Source organism: Panthera leo, chromosome E3, assembly GCF_018350215.1.
Source record: "Panthera leo isolate Ple1 chromosome E3, P.leo_Ple1_pat1.1, whole genome shotgun sequence".
Taxonomy (NCBI): domain Eukaryota; kingdom Metazoa; phylum Chordata; class Mammalia; order Carnivora; family Felidae; genus Panthera; species Panthera leo.
In genome coordinates, this window is record NC_056694.1 from 31260975 (window position 1) to 31273135 (window position 12161).

Below are 12161 nucleotides of genomic sequence, written 5' to 3' on the forward strand. Positions count from 1 at the left end.
GTAACATACAAACACGTAGTCTGATTAAGGGGTCTCAGGTTACAAGGTCGTGAGGGATGTTGTCTCGTATGTGTGTGACCAGGTTGCCTTGGCATTTTGTTGTTTTCTTCTCTCCCTAGGGAGGGACCCTCCCACACACCCACCCACCCGTGGAGGACACTCAGGACCGACCCCAGCGGGGTCTCCACCTGAGCAGTGAACGCAGGGTTGACATTTTGGCAAGCCTGCGTGCTCCCGGCTTCCAGCTGTTTTCCAGGCAGCTTTACTGATAACGAGGCGGCCATTTGTGATGTCTCTGCGTCTAGAAGAGGTGACACCGAAACTGAGTCTTAAAAATGAGCCAGCGCTCTCCAGGCCACCAGCTGGGAGGCAGAGGCGGTGGGCAGTGCTCCCAGCAGAAGGACCAGAGGGACGGCGTCATGGGCACCGGGAAGCTGAGTGGGTGCAGATCCCTGAGGCAGCTGGGTGTGCTCAGAAGAAAGCTGACACCCTGTCCCAGGGCGAGGGTCAAAGGCGAGGGCCAGCCCTGTCCGTGCAGGCCGGCAGCTGCACTCTTCCAGATGCTGCCTCCACAGAGGTTAGATTTAGGGGGGAGGCTGGGACGAGGGGGAAGGCCAACCTTACTGCGCCCTGTTAGTATCTTCAGTTTCTTCCATGCAAATGTATTCACACACAAATAACAAACTTTCATGGTTGCCCTTGAGGCGCCTGGGTGGTTCACTGGGTTAAGCGGCTGACTCTAGATGTCGGCTCAGGTCATGATCTCAGGGTTCCTGAGTTCAAGCCCCACATCGGGCTCTGCACTGACCATGTAAAGCCTGCTTGGAATTCTCTCTCTCCCCCTCTGTCCTTCCCTCTCCTATTTGTGCATGTTTTCTCCCTGTCTGTCTCTCTCTCCCCCCCCCCCATCAAAATAAATAAATAAAACTTAAAAAGGTAATATTGAAGATCCCGCAGAGAGGAAAGAGATGGAGGGAAAGGAAGAATTGTGCCAGAACCCCTGGCACACCTCCCATTATCCCCCTCCCATTATCAATCAGGCCATCTCACGGCGGGGGGGGCTGGGGGGGGGGGACTCCCACCTTTAAGGACTGGAACCCCCGCTGGAGCCTGGGGCATTCTTTAGCCTCACTGCTCTGGGGACCCACAGGATGCCCGTCCCAGCAGGCCACCTCCCCCCCCAAAGTCACACCTGGTAACTGCCCCTGTGATGTGACCACACGCTGAGCTGCCCCGGCTCTTCTGGTGGCACATTTCCAGCAAAGCTGGCATTTCAAACAAGTCTAGCCGGTGCCTCACCCCCTGAGCAGGAAGCCGGCTCTGGATCAGCTCAGAACTGCAACAAACGGTTACATTACCTAAGCTGCTGCCCACCAGGCCGAGAGCCCACTGGAGAGCTCGAGACCAAACATTATTCCTGGCTGAGGGGCGATCAACACCCACCCCTGAGCACCCCTGTCCGTAAGCAAATCAGGAGTGTGTGTTGCTAAGGGAGCCGGCAGGAACACAACAGATCTGAGACTAGAAGCATGAAATCCCAAAAGGGGGTAAATCATGTTTGGCTCAAAAGAACCACGAGCACAGACATGATGCTGAGACCTGGGGAGGTGACGGTAGTTCACGGCAGCCACAGTGACGAGGGTCAAGGGAGAGCTTCACGGGGGAGTGACCCCAGCCTAAGGCAAGAGGTCACCCTGGAAGAGAGACTCCTGGCAGTGCCACGGGGGACAGGCCAGCTCCAGCCAAGTCCCTTCCCCTCTCTGTAAGATGGGGTGACAGCGGGTCCACCCTTACGGGGGTGCTGTGAAGGGTGAGTGCACGTGGCAGGGGACCGAGGGCCTGGCAGCAGGAAGAGCCCCCTCCAGACCCCAGGGGTGCGGGGCGGGTGGACTCCTCCCTCAGGAGCCTTTGCACATGGCTGCCCTCTCCCTGGAGTGCCCCCCAACCCCCTACACCCACCGCTGAGCCCTTCCCCCCGTCAGCCTGGACAGCAGCCCCCATTGCGAGGCAGCAGCAGGGAAACAGCCACGCAGGTCAGTTCCAGGCGGCGCCCCACGTGGGGCTGGAGGCCTCTCCGGTTCGGGGGGGGGGGGGGGCATTCAAGGTGGGGGTGAGGGAAGGTCACTGTGCCAGTCACTTGGTGCCCATAGGCAACAAGGAATACACCACCCCGCGTGACCCAACTGCCTTCCTTGCCCCGTGCAACCCTTCTTTGTTTATTTCTGGGCTTTCTCACCGTGGCTGCTTCCAAGAGACCCTGAACTTCTTGTGGGCGGGGTCCACGTAGCAAGAACTCACAGATGCTGAGCGCACTGGCATAAGCACCTTAGATTAACTTAGTTAGTCCTCACCACGACAGAGGATGCTGCATTTTAATGATGGGGAAACTGAGGCACAGTGCTTCTGAGTGACAGAGCTGAACCTCCTTTACCTTTGACTCCCCAGCACCTAGAGCAGGGCCCAGCATGTGAGAGATGCTCAGTAAACGTTGTGGACTACATAAACACATCAATAAAAAAGTGAAGCATGTCTAAATTCCATCTGGAACATTCTAAGTACCAAGACAACAACTGAAGGTCTAGTAGATAACATTCAGTGGGAAGTTTCCCCTTTAAAGAAACTTTCCCAGCGTGTGTTGGCTGTACCAACCAGATGCACTCCTTGTGCTTAAGGGAGTGGGCGAGGGGCTCAGAGTGCAACCAGGGCAATGGCCTGTTGGCCCGCCCTCCCCGCCTGAAACCGAATCATCAAAAGCTCAGCCAAGCAATGGGCCGGCTGTCGGGCCTCGCCGCCCCCTCTGAATTGCTACAAAGCACTCTTCAAGCTGCAGAATGTGTGGAATTGTGTTGCCAGGCGATGAGCCAGACCTCCTCGCTAGCACTGAGAACCCCTTCCATTAAGGGCCGGGACAGAAGAGGACCCGCTCAACAAGGCCTATTGACAACCAAGGAGGTGTTTCTCACCCTCTGCCCCAGCTCATTCTCAAAAGTGAGGAGCCACAAAAGGAAACAATCGAGTAGATTATCTGGGCTTACCTCTCTCTACGACCTATCAATCACTCCCCACCGCCCAAAAAAAGGAAAAAGGAGGCAACAGTTAGGATTCCAATGCCGAGTAACACTCCACCGATAATGAATTATGCCTCGTGAAAAGCAGTGACAGAGGAGAACTGTTTTCTAATTAGCTGTACGATGCCTTTTCAAAACAGGACCAGACACCCACCCCTCCTCAGAAAGCCGCCAGCAACGTACAACCGTAGTCACGCTAACGGCAAATACAACGTTCTGCGCGTGCCTGATGTTTGTCGACTAGAAAAGACCGCGGCTCCCACTGCCATCACCACCCCCACCTCGCAGTTAAAATAGGGCACAAGCACAGGGCATCCAAAATTGAGACAGCAACACCCCACAGCTGCAGAAGGGAAGCGGTCTCGAGCAAAGCAGAGAAAGGGCCAGAGTGCCCCCTGGTGGCCGCAGGGCTGCCCTTCCTGCAATCAGCAGGAATCAAGGCTGAGCCACTTCAACTTCCCGTTTCCAAATAATCATATATTCAAACAAAGAAATTAATTCAGGAGTAGAAACTCATTTTTACAGGGGAAGTGAAGGAAAGTAAGGCATGAATACCAACAAGGACCAACTGAAGGAATTTTGAATAAGCGGAGCCCCAAGGAGCTGCACGTTCTGAATGTGCATGTCTCTACAGCGATCAGATCCAGCTGTCATTTAGTCCAGCACAGTCTACAGGTGTTTATTCTTATGCATCTACAGCCCCCCCCACCCCCAAATCATCCTCATTGCACTGATGGAACTCAACGGCTCCCAAGGTCACGCCCAAGAACAAATGCTCTCTGACAACGATCATTTCATTTGGGTTCGTTTGGAGTCCATTTATCTCCCAAGTTTTAGTTCCTGGGCCATGCAGGAGGCACATGGTGAAAAAAAAAAAAAAAAAAAGGAACAGGTTTACAACAAAACACGGATCCCAGAAAACAGCCCCACTGCCTCCCTCTCCGGCCTTAGGGTTTCAGGCCCTGGGCACTGCTGTCTCCAGAGCTGGACCATTCTCTGCTGGGGGGCCGTCCCGTGCACAGGAGGAAGCTGACAGCATCACCACCCCAGTGTGACACCCAAAAACGTCTCCAGGTGTTGCCCAATGTCCTCTGGGGATGAAAGCACCCCCAATTGAGAACCACCGTCCTTCCAATCACTTCCTTTCTCACGGCCCCCAGCCTCTCAGACCGACCACATTCTTCTCCTCTTAACTAGGAGGGAAGACTCAGGAGCAAAAGCCGAATAAAGGGAACTTTAGGGGCCTGCGCAGCAGGGAGGATTTCAGTAAACCGGGAAATCAGGCCTCTCGCTTTGCAGCTCAACAAGAAGGCCCAGATCCTGCCTTCAGGATGATTAGCCGGGAATGTACCCTTTGAGGATGTTAATGACAGAGCTACCAGTTACTGAACACTTAATATGCCAGGCACTCTCCCAAACATGTTTTTTCCAATTTTTCCTACCAAGATGTAATTTACATAAAATATCTTCAGTAGTTTCCATGTATGTATTGATTTAATCCTCACAACCCTATTCGACAAGTACTTCTAATAGCCCCATTTTACAGATGAGAATACGGAGGCACAGACAGGTAGATACCTTGCTCAAGCTCCCACTGCTACTCGGGGCAGGGATGTGGGTAAGAACACAACGAGCCTACGGGTAGTAACATCAGACAGAACTGCGACGGCAAGGGTAACACCACCATACCCGCTAGGGCTGCTGCAGATACCGTGTGCAATCGCCACATACTGAGCACCCACGTGTTTCTTACTTTCTTCCAAGGTCTGGAGCCCTCTGAAGGAGAATAACGAAAGCAAAGAAATTCTCCCCAGGAAAAATCCATGTATGAGCACAAACTCCCTAACACAGTTTTGCACACGGTGGCAAGGGCTTCTGCAGTCTGTGAAACCATCCCCGGGCTTCCAGTAAAACACCACACATAATATACTCGAAGCTCTGTGCTACACATTTCACACAGCTCGTTCAGAATCCTGTAAGCAGGTGGTATTTCACTTCATTTCGGGGACGGGGAAACCGAGTTCAGAGAAGGTAAAGCATTTGCACAAGGTCACACAGCTCTTCAACAGCAGCACTGTGGTCAGTTTGACCCCAGTGTTCTTTCCACCCCAAAAGGCTGCCTTCTCAACTCAATTCATCTGCGACCACCCACGCCGGAACACTATAAAAATAAAGGACGCGTAAAGTACAGAACGGATTTATATATCTCATCTTCCAGCAGCACTGGTGATAGAAACTTGGCAGTGACCATGTAAAAGGGGCTGCTGGCCACTCAGAATTAAAACCTGAAGGTGATATTTGCCTCTCACGAAGGTTAATTCACCTTGTACCAACTCTGTAAGGCAGTGTCTTTTCAAAGCAGTCCGCAGGCATCCGGGCACCCACACACATACCATCCTGCCTCTTTCCAAATGGCCATGCCTCCTACATCGGCCAGCACCTGGCCTAGAGGAGGAAAAGCTACGGGCCAGATGTCAGCGTCAGTGTGCTTGTGCTTACGAGTGTACCAACCAAAGGTCATGCAAAGTCAGCTCCACGGTCAGCACATTTGCAAGGGAGCCAGTCAGCATGGGGAAAATGACAAGGTCTGGCTTTGACCACAGACCAACAAGCCCAACAAGACAAGACACTAGAAACATCCAGACTTCAACAACCTGGCTTTCACGGCTGCACAGAACACAGGGATCACGACTCCCTTGCCAGAATAGATGGTGAGAAGCATAAGGAATCCTTGAGTGCGGTCTCCTTCGACTCAAACCTGGGGAAACTGAGGCACAGGGACATCGAAGGACCCACTACTATCAGAGGCAGTGTCAGAGCCAAGGCTTCCTGACTCTCAAGCCAGTGCTCCCTCTACCACCACCAGCTGCCTCCTCCCTAACAGGGGCGGGGGGTACCACTCACCCCCATGTGTAACTCACAGTCCCGGGCTCGTGCTGCATGACCGAGCTAGAGACGGAGGGGTGACGGGGGAACTGGCTTTCGGGTCATTCCAGCAGAACCCTTTCCAAAGTCTCCAGGTTTGTCAGAACTCGAATAAACACCATTCCGTTCCTTCATCCACTCCACGAAGGTCTCCTGAGCCACAACGACATGTCAGGCAGGATTACAGGCCCTGGGATGCAGGCCCTAAGCGAGCAGGCAAAGCGCCTGGCTTCAAGGAGCTCACATCCCCGCGGGGACACGCAAATCCAATGAAAAGCTATTCAGGTTTCAGGTCAGGAAGGCTTTGAAAACCTGGAATCTGCAGACGTGAAAACAGCATGGGTGGTGCAGGAAAAGCTCTTCCGGACGAGTGCTCGGGAGGGAAGCCTCTTCAAGGGGGCACATCTCGGCAGACCCGAATGCTTTCCTCTGAGGGCGGAGCACTCCAGAAGCCCTGAGCTTCCAGGAACAGCGAGGAGGGAGAGAGGAAAGCCCGGTCCCACCGCATCCCGGCACTCAGGCCTCCCGCGGCACCTCTCGGCCTGTTTCTTCAACTGCGAACCGAGGCCCAGACGCCCGCCTGCAGGGATGCTGTGACAATTGGGCAACAGCGTAAATAAAGCCTGGGTCACAGGAGGCGAAACAAGCGAGGAGACAGCATACTATGAACCTCTCCGGGGCACTCCTCGAAGGAGGCTGGAATTACCCCAGAGACCGGTCTGAACCCGCGGGTGGGGTGTGCCGTCTGAAGCCAGGCTGGCAGAGGTCACCTAGAAAGAACCAGGAGGGAACTGGCCAAGGACCAGGCTCACGACCCTAGGGGTTTGGGCTCCAACTAGGGTTCAGAGCTTGACCCCTTGGGGCTACTGAATGGGTTCCAAACTGACCCCCACAGAGGGTCTCCGGAAATAACTCCAGAAAGAACTGGCATTCCTCCAGAGATGCCACCCAAACATCATGACATGATGCTGGACACTCACGGCGACTCTCTCACTGTCCTCAGTCTCGACCTGGTCCCCACGCCTTGCTGGGCGACGAGCAGACTCGGGAACCCAGAACGGCAAGGCTCACCACGCGTGGGGCTTACAAGCACTCGGCGGGGCGCCCATCCCGTGTAATGCCTGGTTCAGCACTCGGGTTTCCTGCCGTGCTAAGTCAGTGCATTTAACCCTCAGAACGGCCCTGAGAAGCCAGTGTAAGTGTCTTCATTTTACACATGAGGAAACGGGGCCCAGAGAGTCTGGGGGGAGAAAAAAGCAAGAGAAAGGGACGCCTAGTCAAGGAAGCACTGGAGGGAGGGCCAGACCCCAGGCTGCGGCCCCCCCCCCCCCAGCTCTCCGCAGCACCTAGCACCTTGCTGTATTGTGGGTGTCCGTGCACAGCGCTCAGGGCACCGACTGTGGATTGCTGGCGGCTTGAGAGAGTGGGGGCACGCACGCCAACTCAGGGGTCCCAGCCTGAGAGGCACAGGGGAGGCCTTCATGAACCACCAAGCAAGGAAGGGCCAGCGGGGACTTACGGGGAGGACTGGAGGCCTGGAGGGCGTACTACTGAGGGTGCCCTAGGTAGCAGACGAGCCTCCCAACCTGCCCTTTGCAAGAGCAAGCGGGAGCCACATCACGTCGCTCTGCTTAACACCCTGCACCGGCTTCCCGCTGCTCTTGGCATAAAATCCGACTGAGGGCCGTCTCCAGCATCCTCCAGCTCAGGGCTCCCCGCTTCCCGCTACCCAGCCATACTTCTGGCACCACCACCCACCAGCAGAGCCCCACCGTCCCCCTCACCCTGAAGGCCTCAGCTGCGCCATCACCTGAGACCAACCTGTCTTAATAATACACCCCGAAACAGCCCCCCTTCCAGCGCTTGAGATTTGCCAGCCAAGTTCACGTGTCTGTTAACGTCGCCACTGTGGGTCTTCCCCTCTGGCTGGCAACTCCTCGGGGCAGGCTTTTTGGCTCCTTGCTCACTGACATACAGGCCAAGGTTAGCACGGGGAGATGGGGGCCGTCGGCCTGTCCTCTTGGCCTTCTCCCTGAGCCACACGGCCACCGCTGTGAGCAGCGAACAGTGTCCTGTGCCCCCCCCCTCCACATTTCCTCTCCACATCAGGCAGAAGAGCCAACGGGAGCACCAGAGTCCCCAACAAAAGGATAGAAACAAAAGGCGGGGTGGGGGGGGGTTACAAATGTCATACAAAAGCATGGAGAGGGGCTGCCCCTCCAGGGAATGCACAGCCACCCAGCCTCAAAGCCCCATTTTTCCAGCTCTTCAAGTAGCAGAGTGCATTAAACTATTCGCAAGTACTGCTGGTGAACTGACAAGAAACTGACAGCTGTCACCAGCTGTCACCAGCTGTCACCCTACTGGCAATGCGGTTAACTGAGAACATAAAATGCCTACTGGTAACAGGCCCATAAATACAGGATTCACCTGTGGCCTGCTGACGCCCCAGCCCAGGAACTTACCAGGAAGGAACACAGAAGCAGAAAAAAATAATTTACTACAAGCCTGGTGCTGCCCATTCTTTCCTTAAAATGAGTGAAGCCTGGGTGGTTCAGTTGGGTTAAGCGTCTGACTTCGGCTCAGGTCATGATCTCACGGTTCGTGGGTTCGAGCCCCACGTCGGGCTCTGTGCTGACAGCTCAGAGCCTGGAGCCTGCTTCCGATTCTGCGTCTTCCTCTCTCTCTGCCCCTCCCCTGCTTGTGCTCACTCTTGCGCTCTCTCTCTCAAAAATAAACATTAAAAAAAATTAAAAACTTTTTAACAGAAAAATTTTTTTAACTGAGTGAAGAAAGTCAGTGCAAAAACAAACAACAAAAATACCTGACTGGCGCACCCCAACCGCCCAAACAATCCAGTAAGTCGGAATATTAGTCGTGCGGCAGGATGACCCGGGAGATGAAGGGGGAAAGGCCTCAAGAATAACGTTAAGGAAACAATACAAACAGGCTCACTGGTAAGAGCTGCTATTCACCGACTCTCAGCTCTGACCCAAATACTCTTCTCAGCAAAAGACGGGTGTTCGGCATCCTTGTGTTGGGATGACAGACCCCGAGAGGTTCCGTCCACCCAGGGGAGCCTGGGGAACCGGGCGGCCTGGTTTCGGAGCGTGGCCTCCTGGCTGGGACGGCACATCACCCGCCAAGGCAACAGGCGGGCCGCGGTTCCCACCCCCGCGCACCTGAAACACGAACACACACAAACTTAGCTGCGGAAATGGAAGAGCCCGGGCAGAACTGCGGCTGTTTTGGGGTGCTCCAGGGACAAAACCCTCTGCCACATCGAGAGACATCTCTCGAGAGACAGACAGACACAGGAGAGAGACAGAGAGAGAGAGAGCGAGCGAGCTCTCGAGGGGAAGTCTGCTTGGCAGGGGACCTGTGAGTTATCCCCAAGCACCGAGGATTCAGGACTCCAGTTTCGTCACAGCGCCGAGGCAGCCACCTGTACCGACTGGGAAAGGAAGTGGGGAAGCCGCTTGGCAGGATGTGAGGGAAACGCTCCCTGCTTCACGGAGCAGAGCTGGGGCCCCCCAGCCAGGCTCTTCGGGGTTTTAGAGAGGCAGGCATCTCCCCTGAGTGGAACCCTACGTGCTTCACATGCTGGGATGCAATCCTTGAACTGGAGGTGGGCAGCTCCTAGGACACCATTCTCGGGACTCCCCAGGACTGCAGGTGTCCCCCCCCCCCCAGCCAGGCAGAATTCATCTGTGAAGCCCTAACCTTCAGTGGGACTGTACTGGGAGGTAGAGCCTGTAAGGAGGTAATTAAGGTGAAATGGGGTCCTAAGGGTGGGACTCTAATTCAGCAGGACAGAGGTCCTTATCAGCAGAGGAGGAGACACCAGGGATGCACAGGCAGACAGAAAAGGCCAGCTGCAAGGCAAGGACAGCGGCCCTGCCAGGAGCCGTCACGGTCACCTGGACTCCCAGCCTCCAGAACTGCAAGACAGAAGTTTGTTTTCAGGCCGCCCAGTCTGTGGGGCTCCGTTAGGGCCACCCCAGCTGACACCCAGCTGACACCCAGCTGACACCCTAGACACCAGGACCGGCTCACGCTTCTCCTTTTTCTACAACGACACGGTGCCAGAGGCAGGATGAGGGGGCCACGAGGCAAACCCACCTTCCATCCGAAATTTCTAAGGATCCTGACCTCTCACCCGGAACACACACGGGCGATGCAGGGCTGCGTCCAGAAGGCTCGCTGAAATTTGCCGCCACCTCAGCAAACAGGGCCCCCACCCCCCGCCCCCGCCCCAGGAAGCACACGTTCACCGCCACAAAGTACCGAGGGTCGAGATGCGGGTGTGCTGACGTATCTCCTCCGAGACTCGAGTCATGAACTCTGGGTGAGTCCCGACTTGCCGAAGATGGCAAGTGATACAACCGGATTTACATTTTCGGAAAACCGTCTGAGTCAAAGCAAGGAAAACAGAGCCTGAATCTCAGCCGTCGGCGCAACTGCAGTCTGTCTGGACGGACGACCTTACTGCCGGTGGGCACGCAGGGCCAGCTACCTGCTCTGGCACAAAGTGGCTGAGGGAGACCCACGGGCCAGCCGGCAGCGCGGCCCGAGCTCGGCGGTGGTGGAGGGACTTCATCCGGGGAACACAGTGCTGGACAGCTGCTGGGGTGCGCGGAGATGCCCGCACCCCAGTAAAGCGCCCACGGCAAGGCCCCTATGAAGCGTGGTATTCGGGTCCGCGATCTCGGGGTCGCCGTTCTCTGCAAAGCAAACGGAAACTCCTTGGAGGGGACACACCTCAGGGCCAGAGTGAAGTCTCGTCCCTCTACGTGAGGTGGGAGCCACACAAACAGAGAACACTGCAGACGCAGAAAGACAAGGCATGAAGTCACAGGGACTCGGACAAGACGCCTTCTGTCCCTTCTCAATCCTTCTGGTTACTTCCAGGAAAAAGATCGGAGTTTAGCACTAGGATATCCCCAACACCCTCCTTGTGCTGCTCACTGACTCGCCTCCTTTTAACAATGGGAGGGGGTCTCAGTCAGAAGCTGGGACAGGCAAAGACATCCAGGCCGACTGAGCATTGGCTCCTTTCCGCTGCCTTTATTTTCAGTTACCTGCTATTTAGGTCAACTAAAAGTGACTCTCCATTTACTACGATCATGGAAAGTTCCCTTTTTAAATAAAGGCACTCAACTTTTCCTAAGTGCACCCATTAAAAAAAAAAAAATTACAGGGTAAATACTAGTACAGCGGTAAATAAATAACTGAAATTTGAAAGCCGGCAACTTCAGTGTTCTCCCAGCCCGTGCGCCCCACATATACAGATCGACAAATATCTGCCCGGCCGAACTCAAGCCTGAGAAACGCCACAATGAACTGCACGCTTTCACTGCACAGAGGGAGACTGCTCATTCCCACCGACCAACCTCATTTCCTTCTTGATCCCTGACTCGGACAGTGCTGGCCGTCTCCCAGACCCCGCTCTTCCTCCCTAAGCAATGAAAACCCTAATGACGGGGTGGGGAGCACTGCCTCCCTAAGCAACGAAAACCCTGTGGTGGGGGTAGGGGGGCACTGCCTCCCTAGCAGTCGGGGAGGCCATGGGACTGATGTTGGCCAAGTCAGTGGGATACTGTGTGCACCTTCTAGGAAGGGTCCTCGCAGCTGGGGGCAGGCATCAACTTTTTTGTACCCCATGGACCCGTTCTGCAGTCTGGTGAAGCCCACGGACCTCTTCTCAGAAAAAGATTTTAAAATACAGAAAATAAAACACACAAGATTTCAAAGGAAACAGATTATACTGAAATAGGATTATCAAAATGTAAAAAATAAAAGTAACACAAAAATACACAGAATTCTTTATTATCACATTTTAAAAACTACCCTATTTTCCAGCAGAAACAATAATCTGAGATTTTTTTTTTCATGTTGCAGCTCTCACGGGGGCCTGAGACTTCTATCGGCGATAAAGTCACCCATTTTGTTAACACGAATGTGGTTTCTATGGTTTGCTGGTACTTTCATAATTGAAGGAAATGTAAATTTCAGTCAGAGGCTAGAGGAAAAAGTTGAATCCTATCGATGGAAATGGAGGAAATGTCTCCTTTGCTCCCTCCTCCTTTCTGCTACCTGAGATGAGACTGGGATGGCTGGAGCTAAAACAGCCATTTTGGACTACGAGGCAAGATGGAAGGAGTCCCA

At 54.5% G+C, this 12161-nt stretch overlaps 1 protein-coding gene across 10 annotated transcripts in view; it reads right to left on the minus strand.

The window, feature by feature from the left end:
- Positions 1-12161, minus strand: part of SNX29 (sorting nexin 29) — a 500159-nt gene that overhangs the window by 405621 nt on the left and 82377 nt on the right. The window lies entirely within an intron of this gene.